The sequence below is a fragment of the Cricetulus griseus genome (assembly GCF_003668045.3).
Source record: "Cricetulus griseus strain 17A/GY chromosome 1 unlocalized genomic scaffold, alternate assembly CriGri-PICRH-1.0 chr1_1, whole genome shotgun sequence".
NCBI lineage: Eukaryota > Metazoa > Chordata > Mammalia > Rodentia > Cricetidae > Cricetulus > Cricetulus griseus.
The window spans coordinates 120804669-120810896 of NW_023276807.1; positions in this window are offsets into that span (position 1 = coordinate 120804669).

Consider the following 6228-nt stretch of genomic DNA (forward strand, 5'->3'; position numbering starts at 1 on the left):
GTTGTGTTCATCGGAGGCCTTCAGTAGTACTTCTGCTACCAATTTGTCGTTTAAAAACAAAGTCATCTGCACCAATTAGAACCTGGTTAGTAAAGGGGTTTCCTGTCTGGGAGGCAGATATAAGCCAGGTGATCGGCGAAGGTGACACATTACTGGAGGCTCCAAGTCTTCCCAGACATGTTGACTTCAATTAGTGTTCTGAGAAACTGAGAAATGAAGCGCCCTTGCCTGTATCTGTTGCAGAACCTCGAGAGTGCTTGATAACCAAGACCATCCACACCAGGATGTCGGGGGGTGGGGGGGGGACGGGAGGACACTGCCTTAACGACTTTCAGGATTGCAGGCTTGGAGATTTTTACTTCTTTCTGTCACTTCACAAACATGAAGCAATGATTTAAGAGCAAAATCAGACTGCAAAGGGCGAGTCCTTCTTCTGTGTCTACTGGTATTTCCTGTGGCCCACAGCGGCCTTTCCCCTAAGAACTAATTCTCTCTATATATGGCTCAAAGCAAGAGACCCAGGCCAAAGTGGTGGGTTTTCTCTTCTGGGGCTCCAGATGACCTGAAGAAGCCAGCAGCAGTAGGGTTGAAGGACCAATGGAGAAGGGAAAGACCTGAGTGTGGGCTCTAGATGCTAAAAGAGGCCTCCAAACAATGGCCAGCAAGGAGAGGGGGAACTCCCCCATCACAGTCAACAAGAAAATAAATTCTACAGTGTGAACAAGTTGGCCTTCCAGGAGATCCATGCACAGTCTTCGAAGACCTTGCGCAAAGGTGCCAGCTATGCCATACTGGGGTCCTGCCCCAGGGAATGGAATACATATGTAAAAGTAGAAAGCCAGTGTCGTGCCATTAGCTGTCTAATTATGACCCTAATGGTTGCTTTTATTGCTCAACTAGTCACACAGCCCTCTATGACAGACCTACACCTGAGCAATTCATAAGGAGCCCATAGCACATCAGAGTGCTCTGCACACAGTGGGTAGTGCCAGCATTATGTGAATTAGGATCTTGACCCTTCCCTTGTCCAACTAAAACAATGGGTCTTAGGTAAAGGTACATGTGGTAAGCATGTGCTGTAGACCTACTATGTGCTGGTTAGGTTTTAGCCATGCAGAGGACCGAGGTCCCTCCCTCAGGGAATTCAGCAAGATTTAGATATCTTCCCTTCTGTTGGTATCCTGGCATTATGCTGACCCCATCCCTTGACAAGTGGCAGGGTACGTGCACACCAGCATTCAGGCAGACAGCTCAAAGGGCCCTGTGTTGCATTGCTACGTCATGCATTAAGTGGCTGTGTAAGAACTCTGTATGCATGTGCAAGCTTTCCCTTTTAAGCGAGCACCTCCCAACTGCTTACCCTTTATCCCTTATCCCTTTCTTTGTCCCTTCTACCCCTTCCATCTCTGTTCCCCATTGACCAACACCTACCCCTCCCTTTGTTCCCCAATAAACTCTACATGGGATCTGTTGAGTTTTATGGGTTATGTTTCATTGCCCGCAGCTGAGCAAAACAACAACACATTCTATTACTACAAGTTCCTCAAAGATTCCTAGAACTCCTAGCCCATCCACCAGGTTTCTGAGTCCACATATCAGGTAGATATATACTGGAAAGTTCTTCGGTAATTTTTAGTGGTTCTTAAATGAATTCTTAGTTTCCAAGGGGGGAATAAAACAAAGCCCCCCACCCCATGGTACCCATCTTCCATTTAAACAGTAGGGAAGTCACAAAGATATTTCCATCCTCCCCAACCACCTCAGCTCTCTGCAGCACCCATCAGCTGTGACTCAAGTGGACACATCCAATTTGAAGCAGATCAGAGATCAAAGCTGTGTTAGGTGTTTGCTACTTTTTATTCACAGGATTACAGAATATATAGAATTGAGAGGCATATCATGTGTTGAATCTATTTTCCAAAAAGAGCTAAGTATATACACAGCTTTAAAACACATCCATCATTGTCTGCCTACTGTAAAACTTAGTTCCTTATACATATAAAGTATGGTTTCACCTAAGTTGTACATTTAAAATACATAAAAACAGTACCAAATGGCATGTTGGCCTAGTTTATCACAGTTCTCATACATTCCTGATAGTCAAGGGGTTGGATAGGGAATGCATAGTTTCCCACTAGAAAGAGGTGGCTGCTGGCACAAGCGATGAGACAGGGTAAAGGGCAGAGTGCCTCAGCTGAGAGCCCAGTGGCCTGGTGATTTCATTGTTATTTGAATCAGCATCACAATGGATGCTGGTCAATTATTGGCATGCTGTTGATTTGCCTGGTCATTCCACCCTCTGCTAAGGCAACAGGAATTATGATTACTCCTTTCTTTGCTTTCCAGCTTATTCCCACTCTCCCCAGCACATTGGCTCCATGGCCATCTGTCCTGCATTTCTCCCCATTTTTCCATGGTGCCCCAGCCCTGAACCACCTTGTTTATTGCACCTGCTGCTAGACTGCTGATTCTGCTCTAGTGCTGCCTAATGAGATAACTCCCTTTCAAAGCTTCCCACAAGAACGGATTCTTCCACAGAAGCTGGGAAGCTGGCTAGAGGTTTCCTTTAGGTGGCATGCAAACAGGAGCCTCTCCCACAAACATTCATCTGGCTCCCATGGAGCTCCCCCAGCCTGAGAAATTTCCATCATGAGCACTCCTAGCAGCTCAACTTCCAGCATCTCACACTGATTTCTTTCCTAAAAACATACAGCTTCACCCCGCAGAAAGAACACAACACTGTCACTCTCTGTCAGCTCCCCGAAGGCTGGAGAGTGCCCCAGAGAAATTCATCATCACTCCTGCATTTGGGTTTCTAATTTCTCTCTCACAGAACTCATCTTATGTAGTGGACATCGTGACAAGAACCAGATGTGTCCAGCCTCAGCATTCCTCCCATGGCTATGTGGGAGGAGATACAGCAATGGCTGCTAGAAATCCTCTAGACAATCGAAGCTAGCCAATGTTTCTGGAAGGCCTTTTCAAGCATGGTTGGACATGTCACAGAGTTCTGGTGTGTTCGTTGATTGTTTGATGGCACTGATGATTGAATGGTGTCTGTCAGGTATGACTTTCCTCCTGGCTCTTTATCCTGGGTGTACTTCTACTTAATCCAAAAGAGTTACTGTCTTGACTGTCATGGCAACAGTGTCTGCCTTTGGGTGGGCACAGCAGAGCATTAGAGAGAGAGTGCAACACCTGCTGTCCAAGGGAAAGTTGCTGCTTAACACTGCATAATCACAGGCAGGCAGGCCATCCTTCGGCTCTGTATCTATTTCCTTCTCTCTGAAATTAGAATAACACCTGCCCTTCGTAAACCAAAGAGCTACATATGACACATGAGAGGAACACAGATGTACAGAATGGGGACATAAAGCTTCCATGATGCTGATTTTATCAACAGCCCAAGAACAAAGTGCTTGTCAACCCTAGGGGTTATTTTTAGTCTTTATAGAGATCTATGACTAATCTTAGAGTCTGAGAACTAACCCTCAATTTCAGGTTAGGGCCTAAAAGCCACATGACTACTGATTGGAGGGGTCAGCCTGAGAACCCACAGATGACAAAGGACAAGCTGAGTAGATGACAGTGTATGGGTGATAAGAGGGAAAGAAGAAAGAAGAGGGGGGAGGAGGAGGGAGAGAGGGAGAGGGAGGGAGGGAAGAAGTGAGCAATCCTCCTCAGCTGGGCAGTCCTATGCATTTCTCTGCCTTGGGCCTTTGTCATGGTTGTATGGGTGAGTTTTGTTATTTTACATCATTACTGGAATAAAGCCTTTTGCAGAGATTGCTTAAAACTTCAGGGATTCTTGGGAGAGAGCAGTAAGATTAATGAAGCAAAGCTCCCCCACCTTATGCCAAGAACATCTCTGCTCCTTCGCTGTGTTGGCCAGAACAAACATCTACCTGCACAGCACAGGACACAGAAGATTGCAGACTCCAGTCTTGTGTAAACTAACTTTAAAAGAAAAAGGAAACTTGACTGCAGCAGAGAAGATTGCCAGTCCTCTCAGACCCCAGCCCCACCACCTATTCAGGACCTCTTTTGCTACTCAAATGGTTCATCTGGGTATAACAAAGCTACCATCCCAAGATCAGACCCTGTGTATCTGGACTTTCCAAACTCTAAGCTTTGGCTACGTCAAGTCCCAACTACACTCTTATGGGGGGGCACAGAACAGCTGGCATGAGGCTCTGTGTAGGTGGCACTCTGAGAGATGCCCCTGTAGGTTCCTCTATGAGCAGCAAAAACAAGAGTGTTACCAGCCTCTCTGGGGGACCCATGCATGGGGGTGGGGATAGGGCACAGCTTGCCTGTTCTCCAGGGGAAGGAACAGCAAAAACACCATACTTCCAGCCTCCAATATGGAGAGCTGGGAAGTCGTGGTCAATTCAAATGAACCAAGAAAACAAAAGAATGCAAAGAAAGAGTAATTTATGCTTAGAAAACCAAAACAGACAGCTCTTTCTGTTTGCTTGGCATTTAGCACCAAAGTTCCAAGCAACCACACTACAGAATGTGAATGACAGGGTTCATTAAAGTCCTTGGTCCCCTAGGCTGGAAACATCAGCCAGGAGTGCTGATTATCATCAATGCATAGCTCTACAGTGTGGTGTATCGATCAGTCCCCGCTGCTTACAGAAAAGAACAGACACTCACATTTCTGACAAACCCTCTGCCTATATACAGTGTGGTGATGACTGTTAAAACTCCATACCACACTGCAGGGTGGCTTGAAGAGATACAGTGGGCTACTCTGCAAAGTGTGCCCCCAAAAAGCATCTGCTTTATAGTCTCAAAGAGAACCGGCTACTTAGACAGAATATCCACCATGGAACTATCTACAAAACCAGACCCCAAGAGCTTCCCTGCTGTCCCCACTGGAGGCCTATTTTGAAATAGGCCACCTGATCCCAAGCACAGACATGGTCTATGAGATTAAGTCTATCGGGCTCCAGCTGGTCTCTCCTGATGCTCTACCAGATACCCCACCACTAGCACATGGCCATGCTTTCTTTTCCTAGTGTGCTGGAAGAGGGAAGTGTGCCCCTGTTGACAGCATCCAAGCTGTGATTCTGACTCTTGTATGTGCAGAAACTTCAGCAGGGTTGCACAAGCCAGCCACTAGAATAGTTGCAACTCGACAAAGCACTGTTCGGGGAGCAAGGGAGGCAGGTGGGCAGGTAGGCAGGTTTCTATTCAATCAATTACTTGAAATATTAAGTTGTCCAGAGGGCAGAGACATGCATCAATCAAAGGGCCCCTCTGAGTCTCAAAGCACATCAAGATCTGAGTGAAGTCCCCTCTGACTCTGTAAAATCTCACTTCAAATACCCTACCCCATGCGCATTAGATGGAAACACCTGTTCCATCCCTCTAAAGGATAGATGAAAAGCACCATTCAGCCTTTGGCCTGTCTGCCAGTTACCCACCAACTAAAAGGATGGGTTCAGAGATGCAAGTGAGCAACAGAGCACATCAGACACACATGATTGCTCCAGCTACCGAGGGTCACCTTTGAACAACAACAAAAAAAAAAAAAAAGGGAAACCCCTTTATCTTGCTGCTGGTCCCACAGGCCATGCTGGCCTAGACATGTGTCACTAGAATATGTCAAATATTAACCTGTGAACACACTCATGAGAGGGATCAATCCAAAGGAGGGCAGAGTCAAGGTTCTGCTCCAAGGAAGATTCTGGAAGGAGTGGCCACAACTTTCAGGAAACTAGGATGGTTCAAAATAGCACTGCAGACAGAGTGTTCTGAGACGTTCAAATGAATGACCAGCAAATATTTCCAGCTCACTTTGGCTTTAACAGTTCTTAGCTAAAAGACAGCTAAGATGGGATGAGGAGGTCTGTGGGTTTAGCTGGGTGGGGGCTTTTGGCTTATGTTTAATTTCACTGAAAGGGTTGGCCCATCTTGCTTTGTGTTCTTCTTCCTTATTGAAAATAAAGTAACAGCATGTTGCTTGCTAGATGGTAAGATGCTGTACTCTTTTCTCAGAGATTACAGGCTTTAGGATGCCATATTTAAATAGCAGCATGGGCCTGTCATGCAATCAGCCAAAAAAAAAGAAAGAAAGAAAGAAAGAAAGAAAGAAAGAAAGAAAGAAAGAAAGAAAGAAAGGAAAAGAAAGAGAAAGAAAAAAAGGAAAAAAGAAAATTGCAATCCCTGGTTAAAATGTGATCCTAAAAGTTTGAAAATGTCTAACTATTTCCCCAGTGC